Source organism: Haemaphysalis longicornis, unplaced genomic scaffold (assembly GCF_048455015.1).
Source record: "Haemaphysalis longicornis isolate Haplotype H1 unplaced genomic scaffold, Haemaphysalis longicornis Haplotype H1 scaffold_1, whole genome shotgun sequence".
Classification (NCBI taxonomy): domain Eukaryota; kingdom Metazoa; phylum Arthropoda; class Arachnida; order Ixodida; family Ixodidae; genus Haemaphysalis; species Haemaphysalis longicornis.
The window spans coordinates 442,051,680-442,075,129 of NW_027526203.1; the positions used below are offsets into that span (position 1 = coordinate 442,051,680).

The following is a 23,450-nucleotide window of genomic DNA, read 5'->3' on the forward strand; positions in this document are numbered from 1 at the left end:
GCTTGCGGCCCCCAAAACAGAACCGCTTGTCAGGTATGCTGACATTCTCATTTATGGCAAAAGAGAAATCGCGGCTGTAATCATTCTTTATTTTACTTCTACGCGTCTGATCGGCATGTGCCAGGTGAAAGAATCGGCCGTTTTAAAGACAAAGCTATCTCGTGAGGACGACGACGACGATGATTGATTGATTGATTGATTGATTGATTGATTGATTGATTGATTGATTGATTGATTGATTGATTGATTGATTGATTGATTGATTGATTGATTGATTGATTGATTGATTGATTTAACGCGCCGACGCTTCACAGGCTATGAGGCGCGCCGTAGGGACCGACTCCGGATTAATTTTTACCACCTGGGGATCTTTAACGTGCGCCGAAATCTCGAACACACCGACGTTTTTGCTTTTCGCCTCCATCAGAAAAGCGGCCTCCGCCGCCGGGAATCGAACCCGCGTCCTTTGGCTCAACAGAATAAAATAAAATAGAATAGAAGTTTATTTCGTGTTCTGTACAAGACATGACGCGGCGAGAGAAAAAGCTGCTGTGGACAGCGTGACGAGCTCTCGCCCCATACGGGTGTATGGGCAGTGATATGGCGTCACAGTATACATCCTAGAGGATTTGTGTGTAATTAATACAGTGAAATTACCACAAGACAGTGGTTTTCTGTAGCATGCAGTAAAGTAATAAAAAATATGCTGTTACAACAAATTTAGTTAACTGAAGCATAAATGAGAAGGAACAAGTTTATACAATGACAGCGGAACATGGCTTACATGCAAACCCAGAACTGGTACTCTTCAGGTTAAAAAATAATAAAATAGAAGAGCAATCATCATTGCAGGTACACAATCATCATTGCAGGCCCAGGAATCATTACAGAAGGGAAGTCAACGCCACGTTCAATAAACGGATTGAGAAATTTGGGGACAGTGTGTGACATTTGATTACCATAGTTGGTTCTGCAGAAGCGAACTGTCCAATGTTCAGCATGTCGAGTGTGGTACACAGGTACAGCCTCCCAAAGTTTTAATAATATAGCGGGGAGCGACGACCGACCGGCATGTCAGTGCCTTATCACGGTGTTCAGGAGCGAAATAGGCGAGAGTACGCGCACGCGCATAGCGCTATCTGCTGTATGAGTGTCGTCTGGTACGCTGTTTCCTTGAGAGTGGTGCACCCCTTGGCACTGCATCTGAATGACCTTGTGCCCCACGCTGCTTAGATACCTTTGGCGGTAGCGAAACGGCCTTGCAAGATAAGAAAAACAGGGGGTGTGTTGCCCTGAGAAAAACAGCGGAACAGACGACGTTCCCACAACAGATAGTTCTATGCGCGTGCGTGTACCCTCGCCTATTTTGCCGGTGAACACCGTGATAAGGCGCTGACATGCCGATCGGTCGTCGCTACCGCTATGTCATTAAAAATTTGGGAGGCTGTACATTGAAAATTAATTGCGCGAAACTAGTAAAAAATTTCTTGCTACGCTTTTCCCCGCCTCTGAAAGCCGTGCTTTAAGAGTGCAACTGCCCTCTAACAGGGCAACGCCTTAGAGAGCAACACCTTAGAAACTAATTGACCAGATTTTTAGGGGAAATCCCCAAGGTGGAGTAGGTTTCTGTAAAGGAAAGTTTGACATCCACCTACCGGGGATATGCGCTATGTTTGTTCCTGGCTACCATGGTTTTATCTAATGAGATGGCCGACAGATACGGACAACGGACCGGCAAAATCGACAGATACGGACAAAACCTGTATTTTTACTCGCGCAAAAACAAGATGCCTTTGTATTAAAAACGCTTTTTCTACTAATTCTAAGCACGCCAAACTGTATTTCCGAGGGCGCAAGAGAAAGAGACGGAAGAAGTACACAGGGCAGGCGCTTGTCCTGTCTGCTTCTGTCGCCCTGTTCTCTTTTGCGCTAACAAGTTATGTCCCATAATCGTAACCAGAAATTAGCCTACATTGACGCTTTAATAGTGTGGACCCCGTGCTCGAGTCCGTGAAGGGCAACCCGCAGCCAGACGCCACTCACGGCAGGACAGGCAGTTGCCCTCGTTATGCCGAAATGCCAGCCCATAGTTCAGGGGCCAGGGGGGGGGGGGGGGGGGGGGGGGGGGGGGAGGGGGGGGGGGAGTGTATCGCGACCAAAGGGTAAATTTAAAAAAGGCGTTTCGACTTCCGTAACGTCTCATTTGTCTATAAACCTTTGGTCGCGTATCCCCTCCCCCCTCATTTTTTCATCGTGGACCTCCTACCCGACCAGACGATATTCCGGCAAAGACGAGATTGCAAGGAAGATGCCGGCTGTAATTTCCTACAAATGTGGAAAAACAGTGCTCGAGGTCGTGCAGGATGATGGACGCACTGAACCACGCCAACATCCGAGGCTGTTCGTCGAACCACCGGGGCCACGACGAACGCGCACGGTCGCAGGCTTGCAACCACAGCTATGTGAGCTGCGTTTGCAGGTTGCTCATTTTGTATTTACTTATTATTGCGTTAATTCTAAGTCAACGCATGTTTCGCGTGTTTTATCGTTCTTGATTAACGCTATTGCCTACAAACAGCGCGAGAGTGTCGTCCCGTCTCTCACTATGATACAGAGGAATTTCTATATTAGTCGTCTATACCCATTCCGATTTGTGTACCACGGAACCACGGAACCTTTGCTAATTAACGGGTGTTGTCCCCATTCCTCTGTTTATTTCAATCATTTCACACATTAGTTCATCTGAATGCAAACATTTTATTGGGCTTTAGTCTTCCTTTATTTCGGAACAATTTGTTCGACAACCAGTACGTGCCCTGAACAAGTCGGTAATGCCCTGCGGGTGCGTAGCTTATGACCGCAAAATATTCTCTTCTAACGCATCTGCTGGAAAATAAGTGTTTTTACGAAATACTGCACTATGTTGCCATGGCAGCAACGAGAAGCGTTGAAAAGTTGTGGAATCTTTGTAACCAACCAGTCTAAGTCAAGTTTTTTTTCTTCTCTTTAATATTAGGAAGGCAAAACTACGCGATAAATGTGTGCTTACAAACCACTGAAACCGACTGAGCCAACACTCCTCCCGTGGGCAAAGCTCTTGTCGCAGCTATTAGCGATGCTCGTATCGCTGTATGTAAAAAATAAATCATCCCGTGGCTATTCTAGCAAACTACATCGATTCGTCTCGTTCTCTAGGAAAAACCTGGAAGTAGTCCCTTTTTCTTTCACTAGTGGTGTCTTATCATGTGCCCGCCGAAAGAAGCAGTTGTAAAGACGAAGGCATAGAGTTTTTCACTAACTCACCTAGAGTGGAATCTGGCGCTGGCGTCAACTCTACGCCTCCATGAGTGCAGCCATAGTGTGTAGTTCGGCCGGAAGTTCGGCGTGGCATGGCCGGCAACGACTTTGTGGCTACGCCAATGAAGTTTTTGTTTAAAAAATCGCTGCGAAAAGTGCCGCTGTTAACAAATTTTATTTTGTAAAAGGCACTGTTTTACAGGGCTTATGTTTTAAAACAAATTTGGGGGTTACAAAGAAAAAAAAAGCAGAAGTGCTGCCTTTGGCTCACGCCGCGAGATACAGCGGGCCGTCCCGGATTCAATTTTAAAATTATTACATACTCCAAACTGGGTGAGGTTTTCTTTGATTTGTTGTAATAATTAGCTGAAAAAAATTGTTTAGATTGTCGTAAACTGTGTTCTAGCTTCCTCTCAATGCAGTTTTATTATCGTATGCTATGCGTTTTGGCAGGTGAAGCAGATGCAACTTAGCCTCCTAGATTATCAGTCCCGGATTGTCCGCGGACTGCCTGAGACGCGATCCGGCGCTCGATTTTCCCATGTATTCCTATGGGACTTCCGGCCGGAACACAGTCCTCGGACTGTCCGCGGATCGCAGGACCGGTAAATCGAGAATGCCCAGAGATGCAAGAATGATGCAATAGCGTCGTATTTATTTGCTTTGTCCAAGCAGATATAAATAAACTTAGAGGCGAAGCCTATTACCGCAAGTAAGTCTTCAAGCACGCGCGAAAGCATTATGAAATCGCATGAATGTGTTAAATGGCAAATAAATACTGGCTTGTCGAGTAGCTATGTATGTTGCCTCATTGCGCCTGGGCAAGGCAGTGCATGCTTCAAGGGGTAAGTAAACGCAGCGGCGGCGACGAGCGATGCGAAAATTGTAACTGAATGTGTGCAGAAAACGGATAGTGTGGGCTAGCGTAGCTTATTTATTGGCTGGGGTGTGCCGGGCGGCTGCGGCAAGTGGTATAACAGGCCGCTGGGATCCTCGCTCGCTTTTTGCTTGCCAGAAGCAGCCCACAAGCGAGCGGCAGCGGTGATACAGTGAACTGTAGAGACGAGCGACGACGGCAGAGGACATTGGCGGCAGTGTATTCATTTTTTTTTTTTCGCTTGTCGCTGTCACCAAGTACACTTTGCTGTTGTACCTTTTGAGTTACGTTTTCGGCGTCGCTTGTCGCCGTCACTGCATGTGGTCACCCCTTCATCTTAAGAAACTCGCCGCTAACGCGAGCACATGCGTGAAGTGTTAATCACGCTGTTATTTAGACATATCTGTGATAGCCATTGAATGCCAGAAAGTGGCAACCCGGAAACGGAAAATGATACCGAAAACAGATCTAACAAGCACTTCAGAGCCGAGAAGCCTAATCCATAGCCCTTTGTACTAGCCACTTGCTGCCAATCCGCTTCCCACACTACCCACAATTCCCATGTCGGCGTGCGATCGCAGCGACACTTTCCGTTCTAGGTGATATTGAGAAACTCTATGGACGAAGGTAGCTCGTGACGACGACAATGACGATGCTGATGCTGCTGCTCCTGCTGCTCATCTTAATATTGCCACGTAACAAGAATAAGGACGGAATAGTCCGGGTGCACTAATAAGGCGAACTTGTGCCTCCTAGCAACTCAGCGAAGCAGTCCCTTATTCCCGCACACCACGCGCTAGACTGGAGTTGTAGCTCGCCCAGCTCGCTCCACCTGCTCTCGCGCACAACTGCCGACAGTTCGTCGGCACGCGCTGAAGAGAGGTGGCAGGAGGCGTTCCCTTCGTCGTCGTCCTCTTTAAACTTCTTGTACACGTGACAATATTCTTTATCATCATCATCATCACCACTGTTATTATTATTATTATTATTATTATTATTATTATTATTATTATTATTATTATTATTATTATTATTATTCCACAACCACTAACCTCGTTTCTTTCATGCAGCGAGCGTCCGAAGCGGTTCATCATAGGAGGCAGCTTGATACTGTGTACTTTTACCTGAGCAAGGCTTTTGATGTGGTCAGTCACCCATTGTTAATTTCTAAACTGTCACTCCTGAACATAGATAATTCGATTCTTGGCCTCCTAATTAGTTACTTGCGTGGGCGGACCTGCTACGTAAATGTTAACGGCCAGCAATCCTATCGTTACTGCGTTTCAAGTGGTGTGCCACAAGGGTCTGTTCTAGGCCCTCTTTTGTTTTCTTTATTTGTCAATGATGTTTCAGCTGCTATAAGGCATTCTTCTTTTTTACTTTATGCTGATGACATCAAGATTTTTAGGGAAGTTTCGTCTCTTAGCGACTGCGGGCATTTGCAAAGAGACGTGGGTGCATTTACACACTGGTGTAAAGAGAACGAACTGATAGTGAACGCCGCGAAAACCAAAGTGTTGTCATACACGCGTAAAACAGACTGCCTGCGTTATCACTACTCAGTTCACGATGTTACTTTGCCTCGAATCTCGACGACAACTGATCTTGGCGTGCTCTTTGATAACCAGCTGACTTTTACACCGCACGTTCGATTCATCAAACAGCGAGCTCTCCGCCGCTTGGGCATGGTCTGCCGGATGTCTAAAGAATTCCGTAGTGCAAAGTCCTTCCTGAAACTGTACTCCACTGTCTGTCGTCCCGTGCTGGAATATGCCTCGGTTGTCTGGAATGGTACATGCAAATCTAACAGCAGGGCCATTGATAAAGTGCAAAATAAGCTGCTGTCCATACTTAGACATCGCTTCCCTCACGAGTATCACCGTCTTGACTCTGGACCACGGTACTTGCAAGTGCTGCCTGAGCTAAAGGCTAGGCGCCATACAGCTGACCTCTTATTTCTTTTTGAGCTCATACATGGACAAATTAGCAGCGCGGAACTTCTTTCTGAGCTCCAACTAACAGTGCCTCTTAAAATCACAAGAAAATGTCATCCTTTTCGTACTCTCAGCTCCTGTAACCGACATTGCCCGCTGTTCAGGCTGCAGAGCACGTGTAACTTCTACTCTGCAGACGTAGATATTTTTAACAGCTCCCTCAATCAGTTCAGTTCAGACACTTCCAGAATTCTCATTCGCTAATATGCTCCCTCTTATTCTCTTACATGGAACTATATGGAATATTTCTTTGCTGAGTCATACTGAATGGATCTTGTTCTAGTTATAGTAACTTCTTTTTACCTGCTTGCCTTACTGCATAGAGAGTATGCTGTTTATATGACTCTTTTGTTGTTTTCCATTTTATGGATTGCTGTTATAAGGTTACACGATTATCTGTAGTGTGCAGATGTTCTGTTTCATCAGTACGATGTAATTACCAACTCTGTTATATCCTGTCAGTTTTTGTTTGTGTTCATTGCATGTAGTGTATACGCTATCTACGTTTTTGTAGTGATTTGTACGGTATACTTTGTAATATACATTCTAAAAGTTATTTTTTTCTACTCTTTTATTTTATACGCTGTCAAAGTGTTCTTTCCTTTCAATTTTTGTTTTCCTTTTTTTTTACCTGTATCCATCTGTGTACCAGCACTAAGGCCTCACGGCTGTTCCTGGGCACAATAAATATACATGATTGATTGATTGATTGATTATTATTCGACAAATTTCACCCTCCTCTTTCTAATTCCTGTGTCCTTCCTACAATGCTCCACCGTTCCCTAAGTTCCAGCAACGCGCAACCTCGCTTCGCTTTCGCCCGGGGAGATTACGTTGGGCTATATGGCTACTTTTCTGCTGCTCCTTGGTCGACAGCCATTGACCACTCTGATGTCAAGGATCAAGTTGACCGTTTTACTGAGATTGTGCTTTTTGGGTATGGCGAAATACATCCCGCAATATTTACCAGAGAAGTCCAATTTCCCACACTGGTTTTCTTCTGAATTTAGGGATGCCCTGAAACTCAAAGAACGTGCGTACAGAAAGATGAAGCGCTCTGGTACCAAACAGTTTGCTCAGGAATTCCGGCGCCTACGTGCCCTATGTAAAATAATGCACAAACGTGACCATACTTCATACCTGGCGTCGGTAGAAGCTAAAGCAACTCATCAACCGGGAGCCTTCTGGAACTACATCCATTCTAGATCTAGTACAACTAAAGAATCTATTCGTCAACTAGATTCCAGCGCATTCTAGATCTAGTACAACTAATTTGTCAACTAGATTCCAGCGGCGATGAAGTTGCAGAGGTGTCTGACTGCTTTGCTCGTCAGTTTTCTTTTTTTTTTTTTTTTTTGGTTTCGCGCTAGTAGTGATGGCGGCCGCGTCTTTGTCACCCAGGGCGGTAACTCCGGTGGTGTCCAACTGGATGAGAACATCGTGCGGACCAGCATCAAGCGGCTCAAGCCCTCGCTTTCTTGTGGGCAAGATGGTATTCCTGCTGCCATTCTCAAAACGTATGAACATATATTCGTTCCTGTGTTCACTTCAATATTTAATAACTGTCTCAGGTCTGGCACGTTCCCTCGCTCATGGAAAATCTCTCGTGTATTCCCTGTTTTCATGTCAGGCCCAAAAACTGACGCCATAAACTATAGGCCAGTCTCGCTCCTTTTTTCTGGCTCTAAAATAGTCGAGTTATCTCTTCATACGGTCTTGTCTTTTTTACTTAAACACGTCCTCATTCCTAATCAACATGGCTTTATGCGTGGTCGTTCAACTTCCGCAAACCTCGCGCGCTTCATGGAGCAGGCTGTCCCAGCAATCGTTGGTAGAAGCCAGCTTGATGTTGTCTACTGTGACATGAGCAAGGCCTTTGATGTAGTCAACCACTCGTTATTGCTTGCCAAGCTCATTCTGTTAGATGTTCACGCTTCTTTGGTGGGTCTTATACGTTGCTAAGTCCAGGAGTGATATTGCTATGTAAGTGTTAACGGTCAAACATCATTTAGGTACAAAGCAACCAGTTGCGTACCCCAGGACTCCATTCTGGGTCCTCTTCTTTTTTCCATTTTCATTAACGATGTTGCTTCTGCCATTCAAAATTCTTCTTTTTTGTTGTATGCGGATGATATGAAAATCTTTAGAGAAGTGCGTAATGTTCAGGACTGTAATTATCTTCAGGCTGTTATCGTGTCATCCCATCGTTGGTGCACCAAAAACGACCTAATTTGAACCCTTCAAAAACTAAAGTGGTCTCCTATAGTAGAAAAACTCAACAGCTGCAATACTCTTATAGAATTGCAGGCACTGCACTGCCGAGGGTGACCGAAATTCGGGACTTGGGAGTACTGTTTGATTCTTCTCTGACTTTCTCTACCCACATTACACAAATTACCCGACGCTCTCTTCGATGTCTGGGTGCTGTTTGCAGGTATTCTAGAGAGTTTAAAGGTCCGCTTCCTTTCTTAAAGTTGTATTCGGCTCTCTGCTTACCTCTTCTCGAATACGCCTCTGTTGTTTAGAATGGAACTTGTAAGTCCAATAGCGACCGTATCGAAAGGGTTCAAAATAAGTTCCTTTCTATCTTTAAGCACGGTTACCGTCATGTGCAAGAAGACACAAACGGCATCAAGTATTTTCTGAAAAGTATTCCTTCCCTTTGTCGTCGACCAATGCGAGCTGATATTATCTTTCTTTATAAACTTCTTCATGGTGATATTTCGTTTGATGACTTGGTTACACGTATCAATGTCAGCTTGCCGAATAAACTTTTCCGAACATTTCGAACTTTCAGAACAGATGCTTTAAGTAAACGACGCTCGTCCATCTGCAGAATACAGTGTACATATAATGAATATTGCGATCGTCTTGATATATTCCAGAGCTCTTTTTCTTTATTCTCTAATGAATTGAAAACTGCTGTAGCTTAAGTGCCTTTATGTCATTCCAAATTTATGTGCCGTATTTATTTTATGCAAATCATGTTCTTGCTTGTTTGTTTTTCACTTTTCCTGGTTTTGTGTTGCTTGAATTTCTGTAGGTTTGAGTGTCAGTGCTTGTAACGCTGAACTTCGTTTTTTCATTTTGAAACTTCCTAACATTTTGTTACAAAACCTTCGTTTTAAGTGTATAATCTATCTCCGTCATGTTCATTGAGTATTTGCTTGTATATTTTCTATTTTTCACGTGACTTGCTGGCCGAGTGTCATGGCTTCTAACACTAGGCTTCTTTTTTTTGCTGTTTTGCTTTCTGGGATCTCTGTAACTATTTTTACTTTATTGTTCCTGTCATACATATAGTTTTCTGTGTTGTGTCATCTTGATGTTAGTTTGTTTTTATGAATGTTTGCAAATGGTGTGCCAGTACCAAGACCCTAGGGTTGTTCGTGGGCACCGAAAATAAAGGTTGATTGATTGATTGATTGATTGATTGATTGATTGATTGATTGATTGATTGATTGATTGATTGATTGATTGATTGATTGATTGATTGATTGATTGATTGATTATATCATGATGCCCTGGATACGTTTGGCAGTTGTCGATCATCATGACCAACCTAATACTACATCGGAAATTTCGGATTATAGGTTAATCAACAATGCATGTAGAGGTCGTCCATAATCTGCGGTGGTTGCAGACGAGAAGGGGGCTCTGGCATTAATAACGCTACGACAAATCTGGGATATATTAGTGACTATCGTATGATACAAGACTGCGTTTCCCGTAAGTTAAAGTGACAAATGTGCCTGTTTCAGCAATTCAACCTCAGTGCAAGATCGGTGAAGTTTCAGCCAGGCAATTTTTTTTGGAAGAGGAGTGTTTCTTTGTGTCTTCGTTTATGTCCACGGACGCCGTAGTGGAAAGAACTTTCCTGTCTTCACGTTGTTGTTGAATTCTCCTGACGAAATACGCCCGCTGTTTATTTCCCCTTCTCTTCTTCCCAAGTGGGCATGTCCAGTTCAAGGGTTGACTTTTTCTCTCCATTCAACCGTCTTCCCTGGTGTATAAAAATTCCGTGGTCACGTAAGTCATCTTACGTGCTTCGAATGCGTAGGCATTATGACTTACCCTCGCCATACTTGTCAAAGACTTCCTTACTTCTACATCGCATGTCTGTTTTGCTGGTTCCGAAGCTACCACAGTAGTTGCTGCGGTTAGATGGAAAGGAAAAGTAAATGAAGTGCACTGCGGATATTTTGGGCTCGGCAGGGAGATTACCCGCATACAACACAATGAGGGGACGCATTAGCGCACTCAGGTTTTTTGTCTGGGCGGGGGAAGGGGGGGGGGTGAATTTTTTACAACAAATATAACAGATAATAATATATAAATGTAAAAATATAAAAGAACAAATATAAAGACAAATGTAAGTTATACAAATGAATAAAAATAAATAACCATAAAGCATAAAATATATAAAGGAGTAACCGAGTTTTTATTATTTTTACGCGAAAAAATTACGCATTAAATCACCCGCCTTAACCTATACAATTCGCCTGCAGGAGGAATAAAATAATGGATGCACCCTCACATAAAAAAAGAAGATACGCGAAGCCTTTAGCCATAGCCCGAAGCCCGGACCCAAGTTTGGAAGTAGAATTGGAAGGAAGGGATGTGGGGAGATCAGGTTGGAGAGGAAATACAATTGAAGCATTCTTGAATGCCTTCTTCACTGATGAAGTCAAGCCAAGAGTGAAGCACATGCAGTCTCCTCGTGACGTTTATCTTTACAAAAATGCAGAGAGAAGAAACTTCGCAGTACAGTTGACTATTATGTAACGACGAATATTGTCCCTTCTCTGCCGCTACGGTAGCATGGTGATCGGCAGGGAACCAGTCCAGAAGTTTCAGTATTTTTAAGTTAACTGGTTGAATTTACTAATAACATTGGTAGCACATTAACACATACAAATTTCAAACAATACACTTATTACATAAAACGAGAAAATATTAAAGAGAGTGTAGCAACAAAATTTGGCCAATAACTGCCGCTACGGTAGCATGTTGGTCAAAATTGTGAAGCAGTCGAGACGTTGAAGACGTTTTAAGGTTAACTGATTTAATTTACTGATGACCTTGTCTGATCTTTAACACATACAAATTTGAAACAATACAATTATTACATTAAACGAGAAAAACAGTAAAGAGAACAATAGCACTTAACGGGACATGGCTGACTGGATCGCGGTGTCCTGGCGAAAGGGCCGGACGACGGACGGCAGCGTTTCTCGAATGATTTCCTGGTGCGGGCCCCCTTGAAGCCGGCGGAGCGGCGTTATAGTTACTTCAAGTGGACCCGTGGAAGAAAAGCGAATTCTGGCCCCACTTTTCGCAGCCAATACGGGAGACGCTTATGAACACCAATCAGCCATGTTCCCGCCAAAGAGAAAAGGACCAATGTCACGCAGACACAAATTTTGCACTGGAAAACGTGCACTAGCAGAATTATTGACGTAAAGAATGTAGTTCAGACAAAACACACCAAAGTAAACAGTAGAAAAGACAGCAAGGTCGTTTGAACTACACCGAGTGCCCGGAGCCCGTAACCGGCCAGTGCCGACGCCACCGCTTCTGGTCAAGAGGTCCAATGAGTCAAGAGGTCCAACGAGACAAGAGGTCCAATAGTCACGTGACAGCCGAGTCAAGAGGTACAACGAGTCAAAAGGTCCAATTTGGGTCAAGAGGTACAACGCGTCAAGAGTTACAACGCGTCAAGAGGTCCAACGCGTCGAAAGGTCCAACGCGTCAAGAGGTCCGACGCGTCAAGAGGTCCAACGCGTCAAAAGGTCCAACGAGCCTCCTTCAAGTCACTTTATAAAATCGCTGGATCCACTAAAATGTCCTAGTAATGTCTGGTTTAAGTTTTGCGGGTTTAGATTGCGATAAATGGGTGCTTGTGATGGTTACTGATTGTTCTAGCTATTTTCACGATTCTGTACTATACGACTGCTATATGGTTGTTGGCGAAAAGTAGCCAGACAGACTGCTAATAATACCCTACTTACACGGGTGCAGTTAACAACGGTCAAGCGAACCGCGGTTAGACAAAACCGCAGTTTGCTGCGTTACACGGTAGACGAAACTGCGGTTACCCCCGCTAACCATGGTTGACACAAACTGAGCTTGGCCACCTGAATTCAGTCACGCTAACCGCAGTTGCCGCAGCCGCAGTGCTCAAAATCGCGCAAGTCAGTTCGGACGCAAGTGGCGGCGCATCAGAGAAGGCGGGAAAAAAAATAAAAAAATGACCTGGCGTTCGGAGGAGACGAAGGCTCTCAAATAGCGGTCGCCCCAAAGCTGTGCCCAAGAGGCGCTTTCGTTCTTTGCGTCGCTCTCGCAGTCAGCGCGACTGCCCGTCAGCAGCGGCTCGTTTCCCGATCCAACCGATCAACTACGACAAAAGCCGTGCTAAATTTGTGAATTCCGCGCGTCGCCCGCCAACAAAAAAAGGATAAACCAGGCAATCGTGAAGCGTTTTCAGCACTCGGAAACGATCGGCGCGCACGTCGGCCGTGCCTGCGAACACGCCGATGCGCCAGCCCGCACGGAACTGCAAGCGGCTCGAACCGGCCCAGACCACGGCAGCAACAGCTTATCGCCGCTATTCGAAATCAACCTGATCGCGGGAAAGAACTTCCACATGCGAGTAGTGGAAGTTAGAAAGTGGAGCTGCGAATTACAATATATAGCAGAATTTTTCACCGCACTAACTTCCACTTTATCGCATGTGGAAGTTAGTGCGGTGAAAAATTCCGCTATATATTGTAATTCGCAGTTGTAGAGATAGCGGCGGTCAAATATCCACCGCGATGCTAAGCCTAAAGTTCACAACACGGAAAAGACCTGCGCAAACCAAGCCGGTTGCGAGCTTTTGGGGAAGCCCCTCTCTTTGCCGCGCGCGACTGCATTGCGTTTGGCTCTGAAGCGACTGCTTTAAAGATATTTCCTTTTGTCTACACTGCTTCTCTTTTGTTTTTTATCGTGAAGCTAAAAGTGTGGTCCTGTACTCACTTCACGAAAGCTGACTTCTTCTGGAGCAAAATCCGCAAGTTTAGTTCACTCTCTCGTTATTGATGGTGTGTCTTTCGTGCATGTTGGGTGTGTCGTTTGTTAATTGATGGTCTGCAGCCTCTGAAACCACGGTTGAAGAACGCCGCCGTACCGCCACATAACATTCCTATGCGCATGCACGAGAAGAAAGTGAAGCGAAGAACAAACAGGAGAACGTCATGGTTCTTTCATTAACGTGCTGGTTTCTTTTAATAAATGCTGCATTCCAGTTGCATTTCGTGCTTTGTTGGGTTGTTTGTGCTTCGTTCTCTTTTTTAGCATTATGTGTGATTGCTATTTTGAATATGCTGTTTTTTTTTCTTTCTCAAACCCCCACAGGAATGGACGATGTAGGTATTTCTATTAAATAAATGCACTTGTTACTGCGGCATCGTCGTTTCCGACAGCGCGCTGAAAGCACAGCACAGCTGATGTAGCAGGCCCTGCCGTAGAGGCGTCAGCGTTTGATATTTAGTTTTGGTATTTTTATTATTACCTGTAACCTGCATAAACGCCGTTGGAGCTTTCCTTGTAAAGACAGCCCACAAAATTATTATTTACTCGCATTATTCGCACTTAACCCAACACAATTGCGTAAGTGGGAATAACAAAACGCTGTGCATGGTTGCGTCTACCGCGCTCTGCTTGGCGCCTAATAAATATTTGTAAATTGTGCTTGAACAATTGTACGAGCATGGATGCAAGTGTAGCATCCTTTATAGAACCTGCAGTGCCAACAAACGTTCACGCAGTGCGGTTGGCAGCTTGCGGTGATTTGTTAAAGCTTGGACCTCTCGACTCGTTAGACCTTTTGACTCGCCTCAGCCGCGTCAAGAGGTCCACGGTGAGCCAAGAGGTCCAAAGAGACAAGAGGTCCAACGCGTCAAAAGGTCCAATATTGGACCTTTTGACGCGTTGGACCTCTTGACTCATTGGACCTCTTGACTCGGAATCCGACGCCACGGGGGGTGTGGAGCGCCGCTGCAGCGCTGTAACCCAAGCTGGGGGGCCGATGGCTCCCCGTAACAGCCGCTGCTTCCGGTCGGTCGGCGCGCAAAGACACACTCCGCATGCATTTCTTATAAAACCTGGGCCTTGGCGCCCGAAAAAGTAGTTGAAAGAAGAAAAACATAAATTTCTTGGGGCTTCGCGACAAGAGCAAGAGTACTAAACGGAGCATAGCTGATGGTGAAGGGGTCCCGGAGTAATTAAGGGACCAACGACAGGCGGCAGCGTTTCTGAACTGAGACCCCGTCGCCGGCAGCTGCTCCCCATGAACCCGGAGAAATAGGGGTTTGATTTGTTTCGACCGGGTCATTGAAAAGAAAAGTGCATTCTGCACACATTTTACGCAGTCAATCGGGAAGACGCTTCTTAACACCAATCAACAATAGTCCCGCCAACAACAAAGGAACCCAACACTAACAGACACAGTTCGAACACGAAAACGCGCGCTCCGGCAAAAGAATTATTGACGTAGACGAAATAGTTGAGACAAAACAGGGAAGTGAGGAGTGGAAAGAACAGGAACGGCCGTTGGAAGTAGAGAGAGGGCTCGGAGCCCGGAGCAAACACCGCGGGGGGTGCGGAATCTTCTGCAACGCGGATACCCGATCCCCTGCGACACTCAGCCAGGACGGTCTCCTCACCCCGTAATAGCCGCGCCTTCCGGTCGGTCGGCGCGCAAACACAGGCTACCTGCGTCTCTTAGTAAAACGGGGGCCATGACGCCCGAAGCAGTTCTAAACAACAGGGAAAGACAGCAAACGCAACGAGGGCTTCGCGACACATATTTGCTGCTATACCAGATATTAAAAAAAAAAAGGCTTTTCACCTGTCTACCAACTACAAAATACGGTTTACACGGCGAAGCCAGTTTCGAGGAACAAAGACACGGCCCAAACTTAAAATACGTCTGAATGTGGAAGTTTATTCAAATTTGATGTATCTGCAAGTGAACGAAATCTGTTCGTATAGGTTGGCACAGTTTGCACTCAACACTCAAATTAACACATATTTCTGAAAGCCTATTTAACACAACATAACTGTTATCCGTGATCAGTGGTTTTCGTAACTGCGCACGAAGCGTTGCTGTCTTCCTCGCTATAATGTTACAAACTCAGGCGATATATATAAAGGAAAACCGAACCTTTTTTTTATTCAAAGGGAGAGGGATGGCTCGCACAGTGCTTAGTGCTGAAGGAAAAACAGTTGTTTAAGCTTTCAAATGAAATAAAATAACTTCGATCTGATCTTGTTAGAGTTGATTTGAGGCCAGAAGGCAAGCTCGATAATACTGAGTCCCAACCTGTGGGAAATTTCAGCGTCCTTTTTTTTCCAGAAGACAACGAATGATTCAAACCTAGTGATGGAAGTTGCGCACAGAAGTTCAGAAAGCGGTATAATCTGGCCCTACAAAAATTGTGCTACTATTTGCGGTTTAACGTGGGCTATGAGGCGTGCCGTAGGGGGGAAGGGGGCTACGGAATCATTTAAAACCCACAGGGATTCTTAAGCATTCAGAAATTTCCTGCCCACGGACACTTTATGTGCATGTCACTAAAATTTTTTCTCGTTCTTTTTCTTAAACTACTTCATGTTATACGCAAGTTGGTCCGCACAGTCTTAAAAGCACAATCCTAAAAGCTCGTGCTCTAGTTTTATTTTAATGCCGGTCATACAATATTCTTCTTCGAGATTTAACTGCGAATGTCCAATAATGCAAAGCTTCAGAGACTACACACTTCGCCCGGTGAACTTCGGTTTCGGTTCGGTGGGAGAGGCGTGCGGAGGGGGTTTGGGTAGACGGACATCTGGGGGGGGGGGGGGAGTTACAACCCCCGCCCCCTCTCCCGTGGGTGCGCCACTGAGGGGAAGGGCAGTAGTGGGGGATTGAAATGATAGAACAGTGTTCAAAGGCGAGAAAGTGAGAAGAAAAATTAAAAAAAATGTCGCTAACTCAGGCTAGCACATCAGTCAGTCCGGACACGTTAGTCAGTTGCACGTCAGTCTGGGCTACAGCCGCTGCGTGAGTCCGATCCCCTCCAGGTAATGTAGCAGATGGGCGAAGACTTCCCATTGAGTGGCGGCAGGCCCGTTCGGGAATAGTAGGTCCTCCATGCCAACGTAGGGAAGGCCTCTACGCTGTAGCGTTCTGGGTGGCTCTGCTCTCGGCGCGACGTGGGGGTGCAGAAGCAGAGTAGGTGCTGCGGCGTCTCGGACAGTCCGCACACGTGAGGGAGTCCTTGCGCCCGTGGCGGTGCAGGGGCTTCGCCACGTTGCAGCAGTCGAGCAGCATGCTGAGCTGCAGGCAACGGGCGTGAGCGCTGACGGGCGCAGGCAGCGGCCCCAGCGCCAGGCCACTATAACAACAGAGGGGTCGGGGTGCGTGGTCATGTGAGGGACATGCGTCGTGGAGTCATGGTCGGTGTGGCGAGTCAGGAACCGCTTTGGGATGGCTCTGCGCATTCTGGGAAGAAGAAAAATGCCACATGCAGCACGTCCGCATGCAACGCAGTCTTCATCGAGGCTAGTTCGACGCTTCCAAAATTTCCTGGCCATAACAGGTACATCGCAGTGAGGGTGACGGCGGCAGCGAAAGCGGACCGTGTAGAACCTCGGAATGCAATCCATCATTCTAGCGTATCCAGGACATCTCTATGTAGGACATTACGGAGCAGGACGTTTCCGTTCTGGCATTTTGGAGCAGACTTGTTGGTGAACTCAACCTTTCGGATGAACGGGTTTGTGTGCTTGTTTGTTAAAAACTATCGGTATATTTTTATTTTCGAGCGTAGTAAGAGTGGCGGATGCCCGCTGCACTGATTGATTTTTTTTCCGCTAATGCCATGTTTCAAAAGTTTAGCTTTAAAACTTGAGCATTTTTATAATTTTTGTCTCGTAGCAACCGATTCTGTTTTTGGCACATTTTTTTTTTTTTTTGGGGGGGGGGGGGGTGGAATGGAGTATTCTAGGTTGGCTTTTTTCAGTGTTCTGTTTTTTGTAGATGAGAGGAGAGTGCGAAAGCATTATGGCTTCCGCTGGGGATACTTTACGGCTACATCGTGTGAGTGGTATGCTGGTTCAACGGAACTATAAAGGAAACAAATGCTCCGCGGCTTCTCTTAAGTGCGTAAACATTTACTTCTACGTGGACTCGGCGAGAAAGCCCTTCTCTCCGCCTCTAACGCTTCATGTATCAGACTTCCGCCCCATACGAAAATGCTGACAAAAGGCGCTCGGTCTTTTGTACTTTGACATGACCCCTTATATCGCACCCTTCTTCCCCTTTTCAAAAAAAAAAAAGCTTCTTCTCAGCAATGCATGTGTTAATGGTGAAGCCGACTTTAAAGGGGCTCGGCACACAGCGCTTCATAGGGATACACGAGGTCTTGTGCATGTATTTATTAAGGTGCCCTTGGGACCTTGTACTCGATATCAGACTCTCTTATAATGCCGCTGAAAAAATGTTTTCCCAAAATAGCATTTCTGTATAGCAGTAAAGCCGACTCTAAGGGGGATCTATGGGCAATGGTCCGTAGGAATGCACGAGTTTATGTGGAGACATTCAATGTGAGCACCTAGGCGTGAACTCAAAACTTCATCGACATTGTTGATTATCTAAGCAAACGATAAGACCGTGCGTCCGAAATTCATAGCTCTTGACTCTCAAAGCCGTGGCAGCGACTATCGCAGCTTAGAGCCATGCGGATGGTTTGTGTGATATTGTTATGGAATTCATGTTGCATGTGTTATTCTTTAGTGTACGCAAGTTTAGTGCCGTGTATTGTGCTTTGCTTGCATCAGAAATAGGAAATTGAAAAGGATAATACTCAATCTGGAGTTTTACTATGTCCCAAACAGCTTGAATCCTTTGTTCACATTGTGGTAGGGAAGCAAATGCAGTAGCAAATGGAATGAAAAACCTACCAGACCAGAGAGAGATGCCGCAATCAGAGTAAACATTATTGAGAATGTATTAGGGTTGAAGAAATGTTGTTGAAGCCCGTTTTTATGCACGCTTTGTAGCTGAAGTAAGCTTCGCTGGTCAGTATAGCCTAACATGTTTTTTTTTTAACCGGTTTCTGTAGGGATCACTGCTCGCCTGGCTGTCGGGCATTCACTGACGGAACGCCATCCTTGCAAGCGAACGTCTGGCATATCAGCAGAAGATGCAGCCCGGCCAGCCTGTTTCGTACATTTTGAAGCCACCCCCCCCCTCCCCTCCGCCCTGGCAAACTGGTAAGCATTGGTCTACTTTTGAGTCATGTATCCCGAAAGGGGCGTGCGCAGGATCAGCACCAATGCCGGGTTCTAGTTACGTCGGGATCGGGCTTTTTACTTACACATATTTGACATTCAATAGGCGTAGTCCATTTAAATTGGCACGAAAGTGAAAAAATAAGTCTGCGCGTTCGGACAGATTACATTGCCATGAATAGAAATACACCATTCACGGCAGCGGCAGAGAATACCAAAAGCAAGATGGCCGCCACCATAATCGCACTCATAATATTGTCAGGGGGGCGGGGGGTTGGAGGAAGGGGGAGGGATTTTGAAATTTTTGGGTACAAATTATGGTGTGTTTTTATGAAGGAGGATGTAAAGACTAGTGCTAGAGTGGAATGTAAAAAAAGAACGTATTATATGCTTTATGCATGCACAACCGTGGAAGAACACGGTCGATGCTTAAACGTCCACAGTTCTTGCACTTGAACTTGAACTCAATTTTTAAGCTTGAACTTCACAATCTCATATTCTCTACTCAACAAGCACGATTACGGAAGCGTCTATAAACAACCGGAAATCATACATGCGCGCACTGCACCTTCCCGCAAACACGTCCACCTTGCTACTCCTTCTACTCGGAATTCAAAATACGCCGTCTGAACTAGTTGAAGGACATATCCTACAACAATACCAATGGATCTCTCTTACCAAGGCTGGCCGCTGGTTCCTCTCAAAATTGGGAATAAATACACCGGGCTACAACGGCCCACCTCTAGAGCCCCTCCCCCAACCTACTCAAGAACTTATTCAATTCCAAGTCTCACCGCGTAAAATGTACCTTGAATACCACAGTAGACGGCGTAAGTCTTGCACGGGGGCCATATTGTGACAGTACAGTCGCGACAGTACGTTTCAGTGAAAGGCGAACAGCAGCAACTATCGGGTATATGCGCTGGCTTACGCCAGCCTTCTCCCTTTGATGTCTTACGACGTCAGTAGGTACGCGTAGCTTGTCGTACGGTAAGTCGAGGGTTTGACGAACGTTCGTCTGGTCGCGAGGATATATTGAAGAAGAGTTTAGAAAACAAAAAATAAAAAAAGTGATTCTCAGTTTAATATTGCGCTGATGTTCCTCGCGGTGCTGATTTTCCGTGCTTTTCCCCAGTCTCCGTCGTCAGTAGTTTTGTATGTTCAGCGGGTGCACGTGATGTCACTTACTCCGTCTTCACACCATAACAGTATACTACTGCTTCATGCTCTTCTTGAAGCAGCCTGTTTCGCCTACGTACACAAAGTTGAAGTTGCGGTGCCAACGGCACAGAGGACCTGGTGGGCACGGGCCTCGTAGGACTGACGAGCCACAAGATAGACAGTGGGAAAGCACGCAGAGAAATCTGTTCGCGAGATTAAACATCGAATCACTCGATGTATACCACCTCACACTCTTTGCCGGAACAGTGGAACCTTCCACCCCATATATGCAAAGCCGCCCATGTTTTCATTGTGAACAAGGCTCCCGTATGGGAAATCGCAGCGTCTCTTTATTGTTGTTTTATTCGTTGGTCAGTGCCTTTTACCTTCTACAGTGGACCTACGGTGAGCAGAATTAGCCATTTTGATAACGGAAACCTACTGACAACGCCATCTTTCAAAGTGTGACGTTACGCCTAATGTCCTATGTGTAGAGTTAACGCTAGGTAGCCTTCAAGTTGAACCTCACAACGCCCCAAACGATCGACGTCATACTCATTGCAGGTCGACGCGTCGTCGACCTTACACCTCAGAGCGTGTCACTGGCCTAATGTTGGGCCGTCGCATGACCGCATCGCTCCTCCCCTTAATGCGCCCTGTGCATCAACCTTTGCGCAAGACTCGGGGGTAAATACAGGTGGCTTCACTAATGAGACTTCACAAATGAGATTTCATGAAACTGGCTCCAAGAAGCGGACTTCACGAATTTCCCGAAAAACAGGAAAATTCGTACTTGCACAATGTGAAGCTACCGACCTAATCTGCAAAATTATTTGAAAATAAATTATTCCGAACAGGCCGGTGGGGTATTCGGGCCTGTGGCGCAACGGATAACGCGTCTGACTACGGATCAGAAGATTCCAGGTTCGAATCCTGGCAGGCTCGTTTCTTTTTTTCTTTCTTTATCGTGTGCTTTTCTGTTGTTTTTTTTTTGCGTGTGTGCACAAGCATAACCGGCTTGTCAGTGTATTCGTTAAAGCCGTTTTTGAAACCTGTCATATTTTCCTTCAAGTCATATCATATTTCAAACCTATCCTTCAGACCTATCATATTTCCCGCTAGGTATCCTACAAGTTGAGCCTCATGACATTCCAAACGACGCCATGCTCATTGTATGTCGAATTGCTTACACGGGTTCACGACCTTACAGCTCGAAGCATAACGTTAGACCTAATGTTGAGGCCTCGCTTGTCCACGTCGCTCCTTCCTTAAATAAGTACGCATTGTGCATAAACTGCGCGCAGTATACTCCGGTGTAAATACGGGTGCATTCACTAAATATACTTGGCTAATGAGATTTCACGAATGAGATTTCACGAAGGAGACTTCGTGACTAAGACTACATGAATGAGACTTCGTGAATAAGAGTTCATGAAAGTGCCTCCAAGAAGCAAGCTTCACGAGTTTCCCGCGAAACGGCGGAGGTGGACTAATAGTGCTTGAGCAATATTGAGGTACCAACCTATTCTGTGAAACTATTTGAATATAAATTTCCACTGAACAGCTCGACCAAGCAGTCGGACGGCCCTTCGCGACTGTGTTCTCGTCCTGGGCCTCCACTCCCTCTGGAGGGCACGGGTGGGGGCGGTTGAGTGTGCTATGAGCCCAAAACCTCCTGGCTTAACATTGTCAGCTGGACGACGAGTGCGCTAGAAGGCCCCGAATTCGACAATAGACTGCGCGGGGCATTGGCGTAAGGTGGTCAGGCGGCGATTTCCTTTAAAATAAAGGAGGCCATTCACCGAGACCAGCACGTTACACAGGATCAGTAGGCGATGAAGGCTTACACGCCAAATACGGCATGCGGCAGTATCTACCTTCTCCATCTCATGTTTATTTGCTTCTTCCTTGCTTTTTATCCTTTTAGTCAGGCCGTATTTAAGCTTTGTATAACGTAGGCTCTGCAACTTGTTATTGCCGCTGTTTTTTTGTTTGTTTTGCTTGATGCACCGTAAGATATTTTGTCATACCGCAAGTATTTTTTTTTTTTTTGCCTGTTACCGAGATCATGTATGAATATTTAGTCACCCTCGGCTGTGCTGGCTTGTTTTCATACCATACTTCGTCGTTTCATGTCAACTGTACCCATATTTATTCATGTAAATAAAGTTATTGTTGGCTGAAGGAAAAGTCGGGCCTGTGGCGCAACGGGACTGCGTGCGCGCTTCGGGACTGCGTGCTTGTCCTGGGGCTCCACTCGCTGTGGAGGGCCCGAGTGGATGCAGTGGAGTGCGCCAGGAACCCCAGGCCTACCTGGAGGCACTTCACGGCAAAGGCTGAATGGACAGTGAGCGTGTTGGGGGCATCAGATTCTGACACGGAGCTCCGCGACTCACTGCAAAAAGGATGCCAAGCACTGCAGCGCTTTAAAGAAAAAGAGATGCAGCGCTGGCAATGGCTGTGATCTTGCCTCACTAGTACTTTGTAGAGACGCTTTTCCCCTCTGAACAGGCTTTGTACATCCTTGCCCAGAGTTTACACTCATATGTGAACATGTTACCTTCACACGATTCCCAGTTCATGTACTCTGATATTACTCTGTCTCAGGATGTCATATTTTCCTGCTTGTTTGTTCGTTGTTGCCACCGCAGTCCCACTACGTTGCTTACTCTGCGGCTCAAGTGAAGGCACGCCTAAAGGTGATTGGAGTCCCTGCGGCGACAGTATGTACGCGTACCAGCATTGGTCACTGCATCGAGCGTGCCAGTGCATTATGTATATATGTATATCCTTGTAAATAAAAAATTGTGTTTGGAAAAAAAAAAAAAAAAAAAAAGGCCTGTGGCGCAACGGATAACGCGTCTGACTACGAATCAGAAGATTCCAGGTTCGAATCCTGGCAGGCTCGTTACTTTTTTTTTCCTTTACGTGTGCTTTTGGCTATTTGTGTGTGTGCTATTACATTCTGGAAGGCGTTCCCGAACCGGGCTCCGTCGCCTGCGTCGTGTGTGGTAGCGTGTTGGTTTTGCGGCCAGCAGAATTTGCTTGCCTTGGTGTTGGCGACAAGAAGCCGAAGGCAAAATTCACTGCTTTACTGCATGCCGAGAGATGAACAGCGGTGATGCAGGAACATCACCCTTCCGGTCGAGGTTACAGCATGGCTCGAACAGAGCGATAGCGGGGTCCGATGCTGTCAAAGGAATGCCTTCTTCGCTCGGAGGTACCTCGTGTTTATTCCCGAAGCGCTAACGGTCAAACAGCTTTCCTAGTGATTTTACAACAAGGAGGTTTTACACGCGGCACCAAAGCAATACAAACACACACAAACCCTCTTTCCAGAGTTCGTGAGGGCCGACAGTAGCGGCGTTTCTTGAGTCTGAGAGAGGGCGGAGAGGTGACCTCGGCTGCGGCGTCCGCTGGCAGGTTCAATCTTGGCATGCCGAACAGTTTGTTTTGTATCTTCCAACAGCCGCGGCTCGAGTCATCGCTGGCGGGGCCTGTCTCAACACGATGATGATGATGGTGATGATGATTGATAGTGGTATCGGGTGATGACGAGTCATCTTAACAAAAAAACCTAAAAAGAAACTAATATACCTATGTTTTACACTCTTCGCTTAATACTAGCGCTGCTCTTAGGGCAGGCACAATAAACTTGTTAGACCCGAACGACTTTTTTTCTGTTAGAGGTGGTAGCTGTCCTAGGCAATACTCCCCCCCTCTCTGCTTTTCGTCCACCAGCATTCTAATCTTCTTTTCGTCGCCTCGACAGCCTTGAAGTTTACTCCTTCTGTGCTACCCTTGAA

At 46.0% G+C, this 23,450-nt stretch overlaps 1 protein-coding gene and 2 non-coding genes across 6 annotated transcripts in view; all 3 read left to right on the forward strand.

Moving 5' to 3' along the window:
- The window catches only part of LOC144155851 (uncharacterized), a 1,021,707-nt gene that overhangs the window by 898,577 nt on the left and 99,680 nt on the right, over positions 1-23,450 (forward strand). For 2 of the 4 annotated variants that reach the window (XR_013319655.1, XR_013319657.1), the window contains one exon: positions 18,315-18,465. The exons of the other annotated variants lie outside the window; for them this stretch is intronic. The gene's annotated coding sequence lies outside the window, so the exon portion shown is untranslated. The remainder of the gene's footprint in view (positions 1-18,314; positions 18,466-23,450) is intronic. 4 annotated transcript variants of the gene reach the window in all.
- On the forward strand, positions 20,517-20,589 carry Trnar-acg (transfer RNA arginine (anticodon ACG)). The gene has a single exon. It is a non-coding gene; the product is annotated as a tRNA-Arg (tRNA).
- On the forward strand, positions 22,480-22,552 carry Trnar-acg (transfer RNA arginine (anticodon ACG)). The gene has a single exon. It is a non-coding gene; the product is annotated as a tRNA-Arg (tRNA).